This window comes from Vicugna pacos, chromosome 3 (genome assembly GCF_048564905.1).
Source record: "Vicugna pacos chromosome 3, VicPac4, whole genome shotgun sequence".
NCBI classification, from domain to species: Eukaryota; Metazoa; Chordata; class Mammalia; order Artiodactyla; family Camelidae; genus Vicugna; species Vicugna pacos.
This window is the reverse complement of record NC_132989.1, coordinates 8156186-8177567: the sequence shown is the minus strand read 5'-3', so window position 1 is coordinate 8177567 and position 21382 is coordinate 8156186. Positions and strand designations below refer to the sequence as shown.

At 43.3% G+C, this 21382-nt stretch overlaps 1 long non-coding RNA gene across 1 annotated transcript in view; it reads left to right on the top strand.

Moving 5' to 3' along the window:
* The window catches only part of LOC140691053 (uncharacterized), a 225854-nt gene extending 222908 nt beyond the window's left edge, over window positions 1–2946 (top strand). Inside the window, exon 5 of the long non-coding RNA XR_012066499.1 lies at window positions 2424–2946. This is a non-coding gene — a long non-coding RNA (uncharacterized lncRNA). The remainder of the gene's footprint in view (window positions 1–2423) is intronic.
* The last annotated feature ends 18436 nt before the right edge of the window (window positions 2947–21382 follow it).

Sequence of the window (21382 nt, the reverse complement as noted above, 5' to 3'; positions counted from 1 at the left end):
CAGAAGCGACTGGCTGGAAAATGTCATTCAACGTATCTGAGTGACAACCAAAATTATAATTACACTGTTAAAAGAGAACCTTACGAAACTGCAAAATTGCTCATCTTTCCCTTTCTTCCTTTCTCTCTTTTTCTCTCCCTTTCATCCTCCTCCTCTTCCTTTTGCTCAGTGGGAGCAGGTCATATGAACAGTGGGGACAATTTTAGGAAGTGTTCATGGAATGAAACTTGAGGATCTTTGAAATGAACTTAAATATGCCTTCAGAAAATTCAGAAGGCTATTTTCCACTTTATTGTCATGAGGCTTGGACCAAAGCTTGGAGGAAAGGGATCTCTGGGTTTATTCCTAGCAGGGGACATCCCAGGCTGTGTTATTCTGCCACTGTCATTGTCCCTCTGGTCTTCCGCTCCTTGTGCCTTGATGGCGCACATCTCCCTGAGATTCAGTGGACAGAAGGGGCTTTGGTTTACATTGCTCATTAGGCCACCGGTCTCCTGGCTGAGCCAGGCCATAGAAATGGCAAATCACAGCCTTGCTTCCTATAATGTGACAGAAGCAAGCCCCATGGCAGTAGAGGCTCTCATTAGGGCCTCTTTAACTGCTCAGACTGATTCTATTTTTTTAAGCCACCAGAATAGTTAATACAACGTGTGGGACAACATGATTTCCATTGGGGCGCAATCAGAAAGGGAGCTCCTTTCCACACGTTCTTTAATCTCTCTCCTTACATCAACCTGAAGCAGCACTGAGGTCCCCCGGGGATTCCTGCTCCTCAGCCCTGCCTCCTACAAAACGGAGATTTTGCCTAGACAGCTCCGAAGAGTCTCAATTCAAAGGTAAAACAATTAGTACACATTAATCATCACAAAGATGGTACTAAAAGCATAATCCGCTTAGAACTGGAACAAATTAAACTGAAAGTAGCAATCTAAAAATCAAGCAGGGAAAGACCACACAAATGCAAGGAAGGTGAGAGGACACTGCTCTGAAGTCCCAAATCTCACTGCCAAAGGGGGCCCCCAACATCCCCCCATCTTTGGTCTTGGCACCAAAGCTGCCCTCTGAAACCCAGACGCTCTCCATGCTGGGACCACGTAGCCTCACAAGTCCCCTCACAAACCTGGAAGCTTTGTGCGTACCTGGAAGCCACAGTTACACAGTCTGATGTCTGACATGTTTTCCACATGTGGAAAGTTGCCTTGAAAGCCTGGAATCGGCCCACTAAGGAATTCCCCAGCAAGACGGAGTTGGGGGGGGGCGGGCGGAAACCTTCCTTTTCTGTAAAAGGAGGATCTTTGCTCAAATTTCCAAATGTGACCAGCCCTGGGCCAAAGTTTGGTTTAGAGAAAGAATGCCAGCTTCCTTCACACCCCAACCTAGGGTCCCGTCTTCCTCCTTTTCTCTTTTCTGAGCTTCCACCTGTCAGGTGAGAGTCTGGGAGGAGAAGCCATGTGAGCAGTAAGTAATGCGGCTGGTGTGCCCTGTAACGGTGGCAGGCGTGTCAGGGGCGGGGGTCGACTAACAGGATAGAGAGAATGTTATGGCCAATGATAGGTGTGCTTGGCATTGGGGTGGGTGGGGTACAAAAGTATCTTTCCTCCTTCTCTCAAGTTGCCTTTCCTGGGCCCCTGGGTGTTCTTTGACCTCCCTCGGTCCCTCCAACCTTTTTTTACATCCTCCCAGGTTCCCAGCCACATCCCTGTATCCTTTGTCATCGAGACAGTCCCCTTTCAGGTCAGTATCTTTTTTTCTTTGAGCCAACAAGGCTGGTTTGCTCTGGATCCTCAAATCCCCTCCTGCCCATGGTAGATGTGCACCATGAAGGCATGAGGACTAACAGACCACAGGCACGATGACAGTGGAAGGATAACACAGCCTGGCTGTCCCCTGTTAGGAATGAACCCAGAGATCCCTTTTTTCCAAGCTTTCGTTCAATATCCTGTTTGTTCTCAGGGTACAGCGTACACCCAACAAGCTCACGAGCGTCTCCCTTGCTCCCTCATAGCGTGACTGAGGCATTATTGTGTTAGAAGACCTCCCTCCCACCAAAAGTGAGATAGGGAGAATCTCAGGAAAGGAAGAGACCAGAGAACCCATCCTGCCACCAAAGACATGTGGACCTGCTATTTCTTTGCACATTAAGGAGAATTTGAGAAGAGAAGACAGTGCCTAAAATGAGGAATTTCTAGTGGACTTTTCATGCCCGTGCGGAGACGATTAGAGATAGATGTGTCTTCTTAGAGCTCGTATATCCCTGCTTATGAAATTGGAATCTCTTCCAGATACAATCAGGTTTCTCACTCTGCGAGGAGCCCAATTTATAAGATCAGTTCCTTTAATTTATTTTGAAGCTCACGCTACTGGTTAATTGCTCAAGATTTTAATCTGTGTTTGTTTTCACCGTTTCCCTCTTTCTTCCCCAGGTTTATCACCTCTGGAAACAGATAACATGGTGCTAGGAGGCAGGCCAAGGAGTCCCTGGCCTGAGCTGAGACTCGTGCTTTGTACCGTCCCCAGAGTCCTCCCAGGTCAGCGCCGTGTGTCTGCAGGACGTATTAGGGGAGTGTTTGCTTTACCCGCCCGTGGCAGAGTTCAGGTCATGTGATGATGAACTTTCCGCCGTTTCCAAAATGGAAAATATTCAGCTTTTGATGAGATTATTAGCTTTCCTCCTGTCCGGGTCCAACAAATGAAAACCAGATTTGCATGTATAAATAACAATCAAGCGCTGAAATGATTTATTTAGTGCAGTTACTGTTTTGGAAACTAAATCGATGTGTCATGTCAGGATCCAATCTGCCCTTCACTCACATGGCAAAGGAGACTTCTCTGAGGTCTATTAGAAAAAAAAATGTTAGCATCCTATTCATAGTTTACTCCTGCCGTGTGAGAATTACAGTGGAATCCAGCTATGAGAATAAAAGCTCAAAATAATGTTTCTGAGAACATCCTGAGAGGAGCGTGTGCTATTTCTTATTGTATTCAAGACACATGAATAACTCTCCCCAAGAAGGAAAGGAAACAAAGCAAAGGGCAACATATTTTCCCAGTGTGTAAATTTCCTTCCTCCAGTAGAAATAGTCAGAAGACGGATCCTGTGGTCATTACATGTCAGAATGCTCACATGGTGACAGCTTCAAAGGTGCGTCGGTCTACACGTGTGCGTGCTCTTTTTTAGAAAGACAATGGGCATTGAAAATTAATCACTGCATCAAAGCTTTCCAGCTCTATTGAGACAAGTCTCTGGAAAACTCAAACCAAGATGCAGTACTGTTTTCTGCATAAATTATGTGGAGGATTTGGTGCATGGGGATTGCGTTGTCTAGAATGCTCTGGAGACACTATACAACTGTGTTCTGAGTGGCATGTCAGAGCTGATGACTGCGGTGACTATGGAATCATCCGCAGCTAATTCTAGTCATCCTTTTGGCATCAAACCAAGGCTTATAATTTGAATCAGTTCTGTAAATGCTCAGGGGCCTCACTGTGATGCCACTCAGTGTAAAGGGGGCTTAGATAGTTGATGGTGCCAACCTTGATAGTCCATTTGAGGTGCAAAGACCAGAGGGCAGGGTGGACTAGTGGGGAGGGCCATGAATTAGACCAAATCCCTGCTCTGTTATTTACCAGATGAATGGCTTTGAGATAAATTTGTTTCATTTCTTTGACCCCTTGTTTCTTCATTTGCAAAATGGGGACAGTAGTATCTAACGTGCAGGAATATTTAGAAAAGCAGAGACATTGCATGTGAAATTCTTGGTATACAGTAGGGACTCAATAAGTGGTACTGTTTATTTATTTACTTATTTTTATTTCTTTACTTACTTATTTACCTACTGTAGCACCCGATGCTTCTCTCTACAGCAGAGACTCTTAACCTGGGGTCTAAAGACATAAGAGACCTACACTCACCCTTCTCCACTGAAATTACATGCAAAGTCTCATCCCTGTGTGCATTTCCTGAAGACTAGGTATTCGTAACTTTCATAATATCTTCAAAGGGGCTGTGATCAAAAGAAACATTAAAACGACTACTTTCTGATTCAGCTTCACCTTTGTGTTGATCCCACAGTGTGGAATTTTTTTTTTAAATGTTTGTGATTCTTCCCTTGTTGACTATATACTGTTTCTGGCTGTTCTCTCTCTAATGTAAAGTTCTGCTTGTGTGTGGATATGTGGGTGTTCGCATGGAAATGCATGCTTGTGCGTTTAGGGAGTGCTAATTTTATAATGAACCACAAGTTTACTGAGGGGAAAAAAAAAACAGAACAATTGTGAGACCGAAGAAGTCAATGACGGATGTGCACACAGGGTGGTACATGGGATGCTGTGCGAAGAACAGGGGAGGAGGGGGGCGTGGGGGAGCACAGAGCCGGGGCAAAGCTGAGAGCCCACTGGGCTTCCTCGTTTTGCTGGGGACTCAGCAGACGCAGAACCCCAGTGAGCTTGTGGGAGGGTCACCACTAGGAGTGCGTGACCTGGTGCCGGGTGCCGGGCGTGGAGAGGGTACGGGGGCGTGAGCAGGAAAGAGCGTGTGCCATTGTCAGAGGAGATACCGTGATGTGCTCTGGAAGCAAGAAATGTATGTCCGAGGTAAAGGCACATCATATAAATTAGGTGAAATAAGTTACATTCTAGTGGGCAAAAGACACAGAGATTTAGGCAGAAGCAGAGAAGAAATTCATAGACCTGCTGCTGCTTAGTTTAGCTGGCTTCCCTTGGCCCAGATGCCAGTGGTTTACCTCACCCCAGGGCATGCTTTGTTTGGTGGTATTCATGCACGCACGCGTGCACGCGCACACACACACACACAGTCATACATATGTGTGTCCATGTATTACTCAAGCTTTTGGTCAAACTCCTTGAGCTTCTCTCTTGCAGGATATAGCCGCGCGCGCGTGCGTGTGTGTGTACACATAGATAAATATAGCAGTAAACATGCCTTAGTGTTTACTATTTGGTAGGCCCCGTGCTAAGAGCTTTAAAGCTCATTCCTATTTAATCCTTAAAGCAACCCTATGAGATAGGCATTATTATTGCTTTCCATTTTACAGACGAAGAAACTGAGGGCGAAGTGATGTCTCCAGGATCACACACATTCAATTGTTTAGCTGGGACATCAGCTGAAACCGCTTGATGCCAGGGACTGCATTATAAAATCACACTCCTAGGGCAGATGGCGTCAATTTACAAAATGTTAGGGTAATAATTTAAGCGGAAGAAGAAGACCCAGGGACTCGGGTTTGAGGCTGATTCTGAGTCTCACAGAACATTTCATAATACACCCTGATGTGGACGTGTGACATCGTAACCTTGTACTGTGCTCTGCCGTGTTTTATTACTTCTCTGTACACCAGGCAGCAGAACTCCAAACAGAGAGGAGAGGTCAGCTTAAGAAAGGAGCATAAAACTGTTGAGGGCCCTTTTATTTTTTTGACACCAGTCCCACAGGTCTGAGAAAGTCAAGGACTTGATATTTACCATTCATTGGCTCAACACAAATGGAGATCCACACTCAGAAGCCACAAAAACATGAGAAAACGAAGTTCACCACCTCCCAGCAGTCCCAGTCATACAGAAGGGACACGTTGGAGCTGGTCTTTGATGGCTGCTGGTTAGTTCCTCATGAGCAGTGTCAGGCTAGGGACCAGCAGGGAGACCGGGTCCCTTCTGTCAAGAGCTTGGAGGGTGTCCTGACCTTCACAGGTGTCTTGTGTATTGCGTGTGTCTGAAGATTAGAATTTTGGTGAAATTTCTCAGAGGTCAGGGAGGTTTTCAAGTGCCCAGCAATTCGTTGAGCACTGCACACTCTCCTGCCTCAGCTGTTTGCATCACTTTCTTCTCTCCAACCCCTGCGGCTTGCTCCTTCCTCCATGTAGCTTCTCTGTCTCTGTCTGTCTGTCGTGAGAACTGCATTGGAACCACGTTAGGCGAGAGATTGAATGGCACCAACCTGGGAATATGCAACCAGATTTCTGCTGTCTGTGCAAAGCTCCTGAGGTATTTGGGGCTCACTTGGAGAAACAGGGACATTGTCACACATTGATTTGGATGGACGGTATTCATAGGCATGCAAATTTCTCTTCACTTCTCTGCTGAGGTTTTAGATATACTCTGAGGAGATCATCAAATTCAGAGAAAAATCTGTGACGGATTAAATGCATAGTAGATGAATGTATTTTGTTGAGTGTACTTGGTTTCTTTGTTTCTGTGGTTTTTTTCTTTTTTCTTTTTTCTTTTTCGGCCAACATGTATTCTCTGCCATTCCTAGACATGGACGCTTTTGAAAATTACTCATGCTTGTCATTTTCTTTCCTGTAGTCCCAGCTCCTGAAACAATGCCTATCATGTAGTTGGTACCCCATAAAGATTTGTTGAAAAAATGAATAGACGGTGTGATGTGAATCTGAATCCCTAACTAGATGGCCTTATTCATCTTTGAGTCCCTAGTTCCTAACACAGTGCATGGTTGTGGTCAATCTAAACAACAAATGTGAGTGACTCCTACAATTTCTGGGTAGCTGGTCTGTGATGTGCCATCAGGCATAAAGAGAAACAGCCCAAGGCTAGGTTTTCCTTTAGGGACCCCACCAGGGCAACAGATGCAGGGCAGGAGCTGGGGAGAAGCAGTCATCCCTGCTCTGCAGGGTCTCAGTGTTACTTTGGCTGACAGTACTGATCCTTGGTTCGTCAGGATCTCCTTGCTAGGCTCCCTACCTCCAACTTGACCTCTGCTGTACGGTGAAACCCTATTCATGTACCCACTTCCTCCTTCCATCCTAGGAAAGATTTCCATGTTAACAGGACCTTAACCAACGTAACACTTTTGTCCAAAGGAGAAGCCCTAATAGTGGGCATTTCAGAGAACAGAACAAGCCAACAGGAGAGAGATGTGGAGGCAGGTGGTTATTTTCCGTTCTTACTCAGATTCTATCATTTTGGCACCATCTTGCTCTACCTCCACAAAAAAAGGAGTCGTTTCCTTAGTTACTATAGTGATAGTTCCTTTATTGGAGGGAAAAGGAGACTCTCAGGGAAAGAACCGAGTCAGCCTGATTGAAAGAAATGAGACTCTTAAAGAACGCTTAAGAGCTTCACTCACTTCCCCTCCACCACCATTGCCAGCCAGCATTCTTAGTAACCACTTTAGAAGAGTTCCACCTCCCTTATAATATTTTATTAGGAAAAGCAATCCCACCTGGAAAAAAAAAAAAGGTATTGCAACTAGCATACTTGAAGGCTGTATTTTTTATGGATTTAAAAAACACATTTTTAGCAGAAGTTTTGTCAAATTTATGTTTATGTGGTATCAGCCCTTGGATAAAATGTGACAATGTATGCACAGTATAAATGAGTGTAGTTCTGCCTGTACAGGATGGCAATGAATGATGTGTGAAATGTATTGCGTGTATTTTTCCTTTGTATAATAGTTATATCTAGAGTATCACCAGTTTCTTCATGTGTATGTGATGCCGATGTCCTCTTATATGTCTCTGAAAGGAGCTCTGGACCAAGGGTCAGGATCTCTGAGGTTTAATCCTGGCTGTGGACTCTATCTTTCCTTGAGGCCTTGGGCAAATCAGTTAAGGTTTTTAAACCTCAGTTTCCTAGTTTTTAAAAGGCTATTATTATAGTTTATAGAATCAAAGCCCTGGAACTTGACAGTTGGGGATTCCAGCTAGACTCTTACAAGTGCCGTGGTCTTGTGAAACTCATTTCACCTCCCTGATCCCTTTATGAAGTAGAGGTAGTTCGCAGGTTTACACAGTAAGATATGGACTCTTGCTTCAGGGTTGGCTGTAATGGGATATGGCAGGTAAAAACTGCCATTATAATAATGCGGGGGAAAAAAGGCTAAATTACAAAAATCAACTTCTGAGAACAAAAGACAGCTATAGAAGCAACTAGGTAAACTAAAATTCTAGAGATGTATAGGAAATGTAATGGTCCTTGGCAGTTTTCTTAACTGCCAAGGCATTTGCAGATTCTAAGATTGGCCTGAGGATTGGATTTAGGTCAGATTGAGGGATTTTATGGAGGAAAGATAAATTAGCAGAAGTTTCTGCAATCAAGAGCAGGCATGATAAACTGGAAAATAGAGGAGCCCCAAACACAGGGGAAACTTGCTGAGTTCTAGGAGGATGTGGGAGATGCGGGCGGGTAGGGGCACTGGATGAAACAGCAGAAGTGAAAAGTCCCACAGTTTTGCAGTGCTTAGAGTGTGACCAATTGTCTTAGTCTGTCTGGGACTCGGGGGTTTCCTAGAATGTGGACCTTTAAGTTTTAGAAGGAGTAGAATTCTAGGCAAACCTGAATGAATTGGGCACCCTAGGTGTTTAGGAGAAAAAGTCCCACTATGGGGGTGGGGGAGGCCTACAAAAAGTACACAACTAATCTCTTCCTCAAGACATTTGCCAAATATGTAGCTTCTGTAAGGTGTGCAGCTCAAGAGTTAAATTTGAAATATGCAGGTTTACACTCTCAAGAGTTGAGATTGAGACATTAAGGTTCCCAAACAAAAGCCAGGGAGGGCCATGCCTGAGGAACCAAAGATGGGATAAATCTTACTAAAAATGCAACCCAATCAAAATCCAGTCAATTTCTGATGGGATTATAGTGATCAACTCCTCCACCATCTCTAACAGGAAGGAAGAACCCCTACCGGTAGAAAATATCCTATGAAGATTCTGTGGTTCTTTTATCTCAATGTTCAGCATAGAGTAAAAATTACTAGACACAAAAGAGACAGGAAAATTTGAGCAATAATCAAGGGAAAAAAAAACTAATAGAAACAGATCTGCAGATAAAGTGTTGGAATTTGCAAATAAGGAGTTTAAAATGACTATGATTTTATACTAAAGAAAATCAAGGGGAAGTTGACAAGATGGATGAAAAAAAATGAAAAATTTTAGAGTTTCTATGAAGAATTGTAGCATGTAAAAGGAATCAAATGGACATTCCAGAACTGCAAAACAATATTCAAACAGGAGCCTGGGTATAGCAGATGGCATAATTAGTAAACTCAAAAACTGGTTAATGGGTGATCTCTAAATTGAAACATAAAGAGAAAAAATAATGGAAAGAATAAAAGCCATGTGGGAAAAAAACAAACAAAATATAATACATGTAGTTAGAATTCCAGAAGGAAAGAATAAAGTGAGGCAGAAGCAAACATTTTAGTGGAAAATAGTCAAGAATTTTCAAAATTGGTGATAACTATTAACTCACAGATTCAAGAAGCTTGATGCACTTTAAGAAGATCAAAGCAAAGTATACTACATAGGTACATCTTATCTAAACTGTCAAAAATCAAGGGACAGAGGAACAAAATCTTACAGCCAGAAGAAAAAGACCTTTTACCTTCAACAAAGAAACAGTAACTTTCTACTAGGTATTGTTGGAGCCAGAAGACAATGGGGTTGCATCAATAAAGTGATGAAAGGAAAAAAATTGCCAATCTATATTTCTATACCCAGTAAAAATACTCTTCTGTAATGAATGATGAAAAAGACATTTTTAGACAAACAAAATAGGAGAGAATTCATTCAAGCAAGGAAGCATTCCAAGAAATACTGGAGGAAATGCTTCAGACTGGAGAAAAATGAGCCCTAGTGGAAGCAGGAACAAATCAAGACCACCATAAATAGTAAATAGGGTTCCTTCTGGATATGTGCCCAGGAGCGGGATTCCTGGGTCATATGGTAAGTCTATTCCCAGTCTTTTGAGGAATCTCCATACTGTATCCCAATGTTCATAGCAGCATTATTTACAATAGCCAAGGCATGGAAACAGCCTAAATGTCCATCAACAGATGACTGGATAAAGAAGAGGTGGTGTATTTATACGATGGAATACTATTCAGCCATAAAAACTGACAACATATGGCCATTTGCAGCAATTATGGATGCTCCTGGAGAATGTCATTCTAAGTGAAGTAAGCCAGAAAGAGAAAGAAAAATACCATATGAGATCGCTCATATGTGGAATCTGAAAAAAAAAATAAAACATAAAACAGACTTATAGACATAGAATACAAACTTGTGGTTGCCTAGGAGGCGGAGGGTGGGAAGGGATAGGCTGGGATTTCAAAATTATAGAATAGATAAAACAAGATTATACTGTATAGCACAGGGAAATATATACAAGATCTTGTGGTAGCTTACAGCAAAAAAGAATGTGACAATGAATATATATATGTTCATGTATAACTGAAAAATTGTGCTCTACACTGGAATTTGACACAACATTGTAAAATGATTATAAATCAATAAAAAATGTTAAACAAAACAAAAACAACCAAAAAAACAGTAAATAGATGAATAAATAGAAACAGATACTATCCTATTTAAAGCAACAATAATAAAACTGTCTTGCAGAGTTTATGACTTCATAGAAGTAAAATATGACAATTGCACAAAGCATGAAAGCAAAAAAAAAAGTAATGAAACTAATATTTCTTTTGTTATTCAGGAAGTGGAAAAAGTACTAACTTAGCAATAGACTGTTAAATTCAGGGTTACGTACTGAAATCTTTAGAACTATTACTAAAAATAATAGAATATATAACTAAAAAGCTACTAGAGGAGAAAATATTGAATATAAACATACTTAAGGGATCCAAAAGAAGGCAGGAAAGTGGATTCTAAGAAGAAAATATTTTCACAACTTAACGTCTCAGAAATTGGGTTGTGTCTCCTTAGTCATAGTGCATACCTGAGGATTGCTTTTTGTAGCAGCTGAGGAAGTGGGTCTCCAAGGGCAGCAGTGGGCGAGTGAACAGGGAAGGAGAGAATGTCAGTGCAAAGTGGTGTTGTTGAAGGACCAGAGCTGCAGGTGACTAGTGATTCAGGCTGGACTTTCTGTGGAGACTCGTGTGAAATGTTGCTCAGAATCACCTGCCTGAGGACATTGTTGACTGTTGGTCGTGGGTTGCCCCACGGCAACAGAGGTGACCTTGGCCCATCTTTTGTTGCAGGTGTGCAAGTATCAAAGCTGGTATTCCACACTGCAGAGTCAGAGAGTTTCTGGGGCCTGAAACAAGGTAGAAATGGGCCAAAGATGCCACAGAACTGTTGCATGTGAAGCAGTGTGGTTTATGGTATAATTGCAGTTCATCCATTTTCTCTCCTCTCCTCTCCTCTCCTCTCCTCTCTCCTCTCCTCTCCTCTCCTCTCCTCTCCTCTCCTCTCCTCTCCTCTCCTCTCCTCTCCTCTCCTCTCCTCTCCTCTCCTCTCCTCTCCTCTCCTCTCCTCTCCTCTCCTCTCCTCTCTCTTCTCTTCTCTTCTCTTCTCTCTTCTCTTCTCTTCTCTTCTCTTCTCTTCTCTCCTCCCCTCTCCTCTCCTCTCCTCTCCTCTCCTCTCCTCTCCTCTCCTCTCCTCTCCTCTCCTCTCCTCTCTTTTCTCTTTCCTTTCCTTTTCTTTTCTTTTTCTCTTTCTTTCTCCCTCCCTCCCTCCCTTCTTTTCTCCTACAGTAATGGTATATGTTACAACTGATGGCATCTTAGTTTTAATGGAACAAGACAGGCTTAGGTTCTATTGGTAGGTAGGTAGACTGACCTTGTGAAGATGAATTTTGTGGTGAGATTTGAATAAGCAATATTTGTAAAGCTAAATTAAGCCATTGGTGTCAACAAGGCAGAGGTTGTAATCCTTATATCTCTTGCCCTCATTGGAACTGTCCAGGTAAGTTTCCACATATAAGACTTTATCTACTGTAGAAAGTGTTTTACCTGTCAAGAACAAGTAGAAGGGTCATCTGTCATATAAACTGGTATACAGGAAGCTTTCATTTTTGTTCCTAAACAGTTGAATCCTTCTTTTTTCCCCCAAAGTCTTTCCCAGAACCCTATTTATCTGTTTTATAACATGTAAAAATGGAGATGTACTGATTGGTGCAGGGTTTGGGAGTTCCAAGACTTCACAGCCATATGACTTCTTATCCCCTCTCTGGGGCTTCTGAGGTTTTCATGTGGAACCTTAGAGTTCCAGCAACAGGATTAGGAACCAGTGATTTACAGCAGGTTGTTCCCCACAACCCTCAAGGCATGTATTTAGTGTCCGTTCACTCTTAGCCACAACTCTAACAGTTTTGGTTATTTGGTTTCCTAGCTTATAACAGATTTATAAGCAATAAATTACAGGGAAGGAAAGCTATTCCAGACTGGCATGGTGCTCTTCACACAGAACAGAAGCTGGAAATTATGATTGATAACTGCAAAATTATAGAAAGCAGCTTTTTAAAAAGGACAGTATTCAGAAATACTTAGCATGTGGACAGCCATCCAGTCTACACCAGTAGTTTGTGGAGGGTTGCAGCATCATGGGAACGTGGAGATGTTTAGTGTTGTAAGAGCACTAGCACACCCTCTGTTTGGTGTAATTCTTAAGGTACTGAGATGTATAAAATAATTCATAATAATTCCCATCAAAAGCAGTTTAAATCAAATAGACTTGATATATAATGTGTCAGGTTTCAATCAGGTGGAACATTTATGTGAAGACAGTATTTTATTTCTCAAAGTTATTGAATAAATAAGACATCACTGTGTGTATTGGTATTCTTGTATCTCTAAGTCGTATGAAAATCCAACTATAACTGGGATGGGGAGTAGTTAAAAGTCAAGGACCTTCAGGTGGGGTTTGATCCAGTAGCTTACTCATGTTCTCAAGGACCTAATTTCTTCTGTTATTTTGCTTTCCATGTTCCCCGTAGGTCTGCCACTTCATGGCCATAAGATGGCTGCTGGCTTCCTCATTCATGTCCAGCAGGAGTTGGGCAGGGGGCAGTGAAGGGGGACAGAAAGAGAGGGGAATTAGTTCTCCTTCCTCAGTCATTAACGGAGAGTCCTCAGTCTAACTGGAACAACACAGTTCACGTGCCCTTCTCTGATACAGTAACTGTAGTAATAGGAGTGAGGTAGGCATTGATTTAGGCCAAACAGGGTCTGCCCTCTTAAGCTACAGATGGTGTCAATCCCTGTGGGCCCTGTGGTGGCATACAGGGAAAAATAAATGTCTGAGGTTGTAACAGACCATATCCACATCACTGATTCTCAGGGAAAGTATTGATCAACTGGATTCTAAGCTCAGTGAAGTCAGGAGTCATCTCTGCCTTGCCCATGGGTGTAACCCCAGCATGAGTTACTAGGCCTATCATCCTGGGAGCTTAATAAGTCCTTTTTTATTTATATCTAAACGATTGGACTTTTTTTTCTGTTTGGAGAAATACACAAGAGTTTAATTTCAGTTTTGGGCTTCTTGATGCCCTGTGGTTTCAGCTGTTGAGGAGCTAATTCTGGCCTAACAAGAAGCCGAAAGCATGGGAATCAGTATCGTCAAACAGGAAGCATTTTCTCCAAGATATTCAGCATTATTTACAAAACAAAAGAGGTAAAATCATTTGGAATAAGGCAAGATGAGGTCAATCATTTATTTCTCTGATTTGGATATCAAAAGGAAAAGAGAGGAGGAGAAACAGAAGGGCAGGAGAAGGAAAGAGCCAAAAGAAGAAGAAAAATAAAGGGAAGGAAGCAAAAAAGAAAGAAGAGAGAGGGGAAAAAAAAGGAAGAGAGAGAGAGCAAAGAAGGAAAGAAGGCAGGAGGGCAGTGGGGTGGGGCGGGGTGGGAGCTGTAAGGAGACTGGCTCCAGGGCAAAGCCACTTTGAGATGTTGGTTAGTCTATGACATGAGTTTGCTGAGTGTGTGTGTGTATTTTTCTTTTCCTGTTGGAGTAAACAAGCCTGGTTTAAGGCTTTAAAACTGACCAAACAGCTATGAGAATGTAGATGGCAAGTTATAAATCACACAGTCACTTGGGTGTGAATTAAAGTCCTGAGCCAAATACCTGAGTGTCCACTTCGTAACAGGAATAATAAGGCTATTTGAAAACACGACCCAGACCCCAAGCTATGGTTTTGTCTTTTTTTCCAAGAGGATTGTCTGACATGTTTATATGCACATATTGGAATTGTATCCAAACTGGGGAAAAAAATCCAATTGACTTTCTGACTTTATAGTCTGTCATTGACTTTTAAGGTATTTTGTGAAATGCAGTAATAACTTCAAGATCAAGGGCATTTTCCTTTGGGTCTTCATCAGTTATTTCACTTTCTCTTGGCAACGGCCTCCACCCACTTCTTCTGAAATATCAACCACCGGGCTGACATTGCACTGGAAAACTTAGACTCTCTGCCTTCCTGAATGTGTGTTTCATGCATTAAATTGTTTTAATCACTTCAACTTTTACTAGACTTTGGCAACTGGTACATTGCTGAATTGTGTGTTCCCAATTTAATGCCTTGAGAATGTATTTAAGTAAGTTCCAATGCTTTTAGTCATTGCTATTCAAATGGGAGAACCATATTTCAAGGAACAGAGCCCAGGGAGAGAGATGAGGTGAGGAATGGGTAATCAGTGAAAACCATCTATCAAGGCACATTGGGGACTGAAACAGATGGTGGAGGAATGCCCCCGAGTCCATTCCCCTTGGCCGTGGAGGGCCTCCCAGTTTTATTTCCAGCAAACATACACTTTGGCCAGCTTCCCCTCATAGCTTCTGGCTGATCTTTCCTATTTTAAGATCCTGGTGAAGCAGGAAACTCACTTGTTTCTCAGACCTAAACTCATGAAAAAGTCAGCCCTGTGGGGAAGATAAAGGTCAAACCTAGGAGCCCCGAGCAGGTGCTGACGTTTGTGGAGGGAGGGTTGGCCCAGCCCCCATCCTTCGTACTGGTTTCTAATGAGTGTTATAGGAATGAGACAAAGGGACGGTGGAGCTGAGAGCAAACAGTCAAAGTAGATGAAGCTTGTCATCTTTCCACTTTCATTACTCATCCTGCAGGTGCGCAGGACATTTTGTGGCCCTGTGAATGCCCAGGTTTGAGTGCTGGACTTGTCTCTTTCTTTGAGAAATGTACCCAGCTTCTGAGCTTCCTAGTCGTCGTACAGGAAGGGGACAGGTTGATCCCAGCTTCTCGAGAACGATGTGTGGCTTACGTAAGACCATGATGCACTTCCCATTCCACATTCTCCCTACCTTGGTCTTTCTCGCAGAATCAGGGGAGCTAACCGTGAGCCAAAAGGCAGGGAGGGCTCCATCACAACTGGGTGTCTAGAACTTAAAATTGGAAAAGTAACCCTTCTGGCAATTCAGCAGCATGTACCATAGATCAATGTGGACCATCCAGAGCAATCCTATCTCTATGAATTTATCCTAAGGAGGTATTCACCTGAGTATGCAAGATACACTCGTAAGAATCCACATCACACCATTTTTTTTTTAATACCAAATGATTACAGAGCACCTAGATGACCATTGAAAGTGTACTGGTTAAATATGATACATCCACAGAATGACATAGGAGTCAGCCTCTAAAAAAGGTGTGCTCTTTTATCGATACTAACATTTGTCCATGTCACGTGGTGAAATAAAAAGTGAGTCCACAAATCAGCACGTATAGTGTGACCGCCTATGTGAGTATCTGTACCCACAGCTGTACCTGTAGTTCTTAGCTGTGCAAAGTCAGACGGCCACCGAGAGATGCCTGGAAGGATGTTAAGTAGGATTTTAATATTATTTTATCTTTGAGTAGTGGCTTCTGAGTAAATTCTACATTTTTTCCCCTACTTTTCTACCTGATGTGTTTTTTTTTTTAAATGAGGCTATGCCATGTTTATCTAAAACACTAAAACTATCTGTTCCTTGAAAATTTTTGTACCAGTCTGAAACCCGGAGCACTGATATTTCTGTCTCAGTCTGCAGTGAACTGCGCCTCATCTGGTCTCTGGTGCTGTATAACTACTTAGGTAGCTGATTACTTTCCCACTAGACTGAAGTCTCCTCCAAAAGCAGGATTTTGTCTTTGTCCCCGGCCCCAGAGCCACATACTATTGCAATAATTGATACACAGTGAATGGTTTCAATTTTTGAGTGTAGAACTCTGGTGATCTGGAAGCTATTCTAGATTCTGGCATGATCTGGCAGTGGGGCCGTGATCAACGCTGTCTTCCTGAGCTGGCTCATGCTGAAACAAAACTAGAATGATCTCAGAGGCTCCTTCTGTTCCTCACCTTGTTATTCTGAAACTGAATTCTCTCACCCTCACAAATCAAATTAAATCAGAGAAGATAACATACACGAATCAGCTGTATAGATTCCAAAATGCTATCAAAATGCAATGTGGGGTTAAAAATTAAAAAAAAAAAAGTAGGGTTCCTACTTCAAAATGACACCTGCACCCCAGTGCTCATAGCAGCACTATTTACAATAGCCAAGACATGGAAACAGCCTAAATGTCCATCAACAGATGACTGGATAAAGAAGTGGTATATTTATACAATGGAATACTATTCAGCCATAAAAACTGACAATATAACGCTATTTGCAGCAACATGGATGTTCCTGGAGAATGTCATTCTAAGTGAAGTAAGCCAGAAAGAGAAAGAAAGATACCATATGAGATAGCTCATATGTGGAAAAAAAAATAAATACAAAACAGAAACAGATTCATAGACATAGAATACAAACTTGTGGTTGCCTAAGGGGCGGAGGGTGGGAAGGGATAGAATGGGATTTCAAAATGTAGAATAGATAAACAAGATTATACTGTATAGCACAGGGAAATATATGCGAGATCTTATGGTAGCTCACAGCGACAAAATATGTGACCATGAATATAAGTATGTTCATGTATAACTGCTCTACACTGGAATTTGACACATTGTAAAATAACTATAACTCAATAAAAAAAGTTAAAAAAAATTTTAAAAAAGCCACAATACCAACAATGATAATAGTGACCCGTTGTGTATTGATGATAACATAGAGAAAGCATACTCTAGCAGGATCTAAACAATTTCCTGCTGCCCTTCCTTGCTCCCTCCCCTCCCCTCTGGGCTTTAATTCCTTGTGGAGTTAATACTGATACTCAGTTTGGCGATTAAAGCAGGACCTGACCTGGATTTGCTCCACATTGCCCATGCCCTAGATTGAAATGTTAAAGGACTTGGAATAAAAAAAGTTGCATTTTCCGTAAGAGCCTCACGGTGACTGGGGAATTAATGTCAGCCAGGCAGTGATTTCCCAGTGGTTGGGTTTGTAGCAAAAGTCTTCAACTTTTATGTGTGGCCTGTTTGAAGTTGAAAATTGTTGTTAGACTCTCCAAAGTTGTTTGAGGTGTCACTCATCCTCCCCTTTTGTGCTGGGGCGAGGATGTGAGGCACAGCGGCTGCGAATAGTTCTGTGACTACCACCCCGAAGGCAGGTCTCTGCCTGGGCCCAATTGAGCCCGTCTCCCAGGGAATTCAAAGCTTTCAGTGCAGTGCAGCTCTGCATCCACCTGCAGCCTTGTCACCCACTGCTCCCTTGCAGGAACTCTCCACTCCAGGAAGAGGGAGGATCTCATGGCTCCATGAATGTGCCATGCGAATCCACGTCTCTGGCGTTTTTATTCATCATACAGTTTGCTCTCCTAGGATATTGTTTTTTCAGGGAGGCAGCAGCACAGGGTGGTAAGAATGATAGCAGAGCAGCAGTAAGAGTTTTGGCAGCTAATGTCTTATTCAGCACTGATTACAGGGCAGACACTTTATATGAGACAATGTCTACTGATTGGCTCACCAACCCCATTGGGTAGATACAGATGTTCCCATTTTGTGGATGAGGCAGTCAAGGCCCAGCAAGCTTAAATGAATTAACCACGACCACACAGCTGGTCAGCTGGGATATATATCCTTGAGGCTGACTCAAAGAGCACGTGCTCTTTGTCACTGTCCACAGCCAGGAAAGCATAGTCTTAGGAACAGAGAGACTTGCCTTCCAGTCTTGCCTCTGGTGCTTAGTGGCCATGTGACCTCGATCAGATGTCTCCTTCATCTATAAAATGGGGTAATACTGTTTCCCTTGCAGGGATGCTGGGGGAATCAGAGTTAATACATATCAGTTGCCCAGCCAATGAGTTGTAGCCACTGTCATTGACCTTTGTTCATTTTCACTCCAGCCATTTTTCTTGATCATTTCCTTTGCCTCCTCAAAGCCGTTCCTGGCTACCTGAGTCCTGGGCGACGACTCCTTCCTCCTGACCTTGTATTACTCAGTAGAGGTTGTGTGTTCCTCCTCAGGGCAGGCTAAAGAGGGCTCTGAGGAGTCCAAAGGTCTAAAGCGAGGCGTTCCTCTGCTAGTAGGCCTGGAAGAACCACACATCCTAAGATTGGTGGGCCTGAGCAGAACTGGGAGACACGGACACGGCACCCCGTTGTGGGCACAATGCGGTGGCCGGCAGTGACATGGTGACACACGGGTTGGTAAACGAATTTACCAGAGATAAAGTATAGGATAGAAAAGTACTTTATTAGGTCATGCTGCCATAGACCACGGCGGGCACACAGAGGAGAGGTGTCTGTGTGGGCACCGAGGGCCGGCTGTTGGGTGTTTTATAAAGTCGGGTCACAAGGTGCCTGATCGGCTTGTGCACGAGTCTCTGCTTGGTTGTAGGTGAGGTAAGGAGTTTAGGGTCTGTGAAGGGTGGTGGGGTTTTGACTCTGATAAGCTGGGCTGAAACAAGCCAGCCTGAGCTGTTGTGACATTAGGCATTACATGGGGCTATTTGTCCGGGGGCAAACACACCCAGTAAGGTTGTACTTCATCTGTTGAGGGACCGCAGGCAGACATCTGAGAGCCCAGGAATGGGGGTCATTGGACTTTGAAGGACGTCAGTTGGGCCAACACACCCCACACAGACATCTACCAGTGTGGAGTCGGGTAGCGATTCAGTCCATGTGCTTTGAAGTCAGGGTTTCAACTCGAGCACTTTCAATGCTCTGGGTGAAGCAAAGAGCTGTTACTCTAAGACAGTGTACCCAGTGCCCATTCCAGTGCCCAGCTAGTTTGGCATTGTTATTATAGAGGCCAGGAAACTAAGAATGGCATTTCCCAGACTCTGCTGCAGTCAGAGCATCCAAGCAAGACGTGGAGGCAGTCCTGAGCAATGGGAGGGGCGGCCGTGGACAGGGAGAGATCTGCTTTGTGAAGGAGGCTTCCGTCCCACTCATACGGCTGTGGTGCCATTTCCAGATTTCCAGTGTCTAGTCCCTAGAGTCAGGTATGCTGTTGATGGGCAGTGGAGGCTGCGGTGCAAGTGAGCCTTTCTCCTGGATGTGTTCATGCTTGGCTAGAGTACCCAAGCCCCGTTCCCCTGGCCCTCTAGGGGTTTTTGTAAGTGACATCCTATCTTTTAGTAAACCCTTCCTGCTTGAACCAGTCATAATGGCTTCTGTGTTCTGCAACCAGGAATCTTGACTGATACACTGGAAGTGTGACCATAGACTAATTCTTTAACTTCTTTGAGCCCCAGTTTCCTTTTCTGTAAAAATGGTCTCTCATAAAAGGATTGCCTTAAATAATGCATGTAAAATACTTACCGCAGTTTATGGTATAAATGAACTCGCGAGTAAACAGGAAATGAGGGTTAGGTGTGATACCTAGCCAGCGATGGTAATATTCATACAGAACTTTGCAATCCAAAGGGGGAACACCAAACACAGATTGTCTGGTCGGGAAAGGCTTTTTGGAAGAAACAGAGCAGAACAAAACAACAAAGCAGTGCTAGGTTGAGATCTCACATACGACTCCAAGACAGCCATGTGCCGGGGGTGTGGGAAAGGGGGAATGGTGGTAATCGGGCCTTTTCCGAGAAGGAGGAACAGGATATGTGATGGCCCGTTAGGCAGGAGAGAGCAGGCCTTGCTTGAGGAACGGAGAGAAGCTTATTGTGACTCTAGTGGAGAGTTTAAGAAGGGATTAGGGTGTACGAGCGAGTAGGTCGACCAGATAGTGCACAGTCTAGAAAGCAGCCTGGAGGGGTTTAGAATTCGTTGGCCTTTCCCCACCATGTCACATGAAAGCCACTGGTTTGTGGTGTGCCTAATTTTGTTCCCTCAAGCCATCCTTTTGCAAGTATCCATAAACTCAGTCCACCTAGACTGCAAATTTCTAGAGGGTGGAGAATGAATTTTGGACCTCTCAGGGGCACTGTCTTGCCTCTGTAGTTTCTCCACAAATATTTATCAGTTGTACTTGGTGTTAAGTACAGTTTAATGAGCATGTACTTTTGTCTGGCGTACTTTTTATGAATTAGCAAATAGCTCTCTGCTTGGGTCAGGACCTTTGGGCCCCACCCAACACTTGTATGGAAAGTTTGTTCCCTTGAGCTAGCATGTATTTGGTGTGGTGAGAACTGTTTATGGAATGAAAGACTTAGTTAGGGACAAGATCCCTTTCTCTCTTGACCTTGTTTGTCTTTTTTCTTACCTCCCTTGATATTATTTATTGCCTAACCACTTGAGGGTTTGTTTTTTTTTTAACTGAGAAATCATGCCCTCAGGTTGAAAGGGTTATGTATGTGCAGATTTTTCTGTTTTTGTTTTGTAAGATGGTATTTCAACATTGCAAAGAACACTATTCAGCCTAGTTGGGCATTTCTGATTGCAGGGTGAAGGGCTGCTCTGGAGTCACCCTGGCTATTGCTCTGTGGATTTTGGAGAATCTCTTGAAAGGACTGTGTAGTTTCCCAAGGAAGAATTTAGACTGAAATTAAGAGGAATTTGGTGAATGCTCAGCAGGAATCTAACAAACGTTGCCATTTTTTCAGGCTCATCAGGAAACAAAAGCCCTTTGGTTTCCGGTAGCGTGCAAGAGCCGGCTCATAGCAACTTGTAGAAACCAGTGACTAAGTATTCAGAAGTTTTTCGAGCCTGTAGTCAAACCCCTGTTAGCTTGAAATCATCTGTAGTGGGAATATTTACACCATGGAAATTGGTAAATGTCACAGATTCGGGCTGCTGCTTTCCCTTCCCCTCGGAGCTGGTTTATCCGCACCTCACAGAGCCTACCCACCTAGAGGAGTGGTATTTTATAAGTCCAGATAAAAAAAAAAAACCCTGTGCTTGGAAGCACTGGGAGAAAACACATGGTTTAACATCCTTGTGGGCAAACGCCATGTGTGTTTTCTTAGAGAATATGTCCCATGGCAGTGGGCAGCACGGGACCAGCACACAGTATGTGCTCGGTGGTGCCTGTCGAATGGATGATGTACCAGGGGGTTGACAGCTCCCTCTTCAGCGGCATCAGGTCAGACCGGATCGGACTTCTGCAGGCATCCTCCCTGAGCCGCACATTTCTCTACAGCCGCTCAGAAAGCTGGGCTGTCACTCTCATGTAATAATGGTGTCATTTTACTTTTTAAAGACAATTGTAGCTCTGTCAGAATAGTCAGCGACCACAGTAGACTTTAAGCTCTCAGGGATGGAATTTGTCTGATTCGTTGCTTTTAACTAGCACAGACTCAATAAATAGATTTTTCAACGAGTGGCAAAAAAATAAATGCGGAT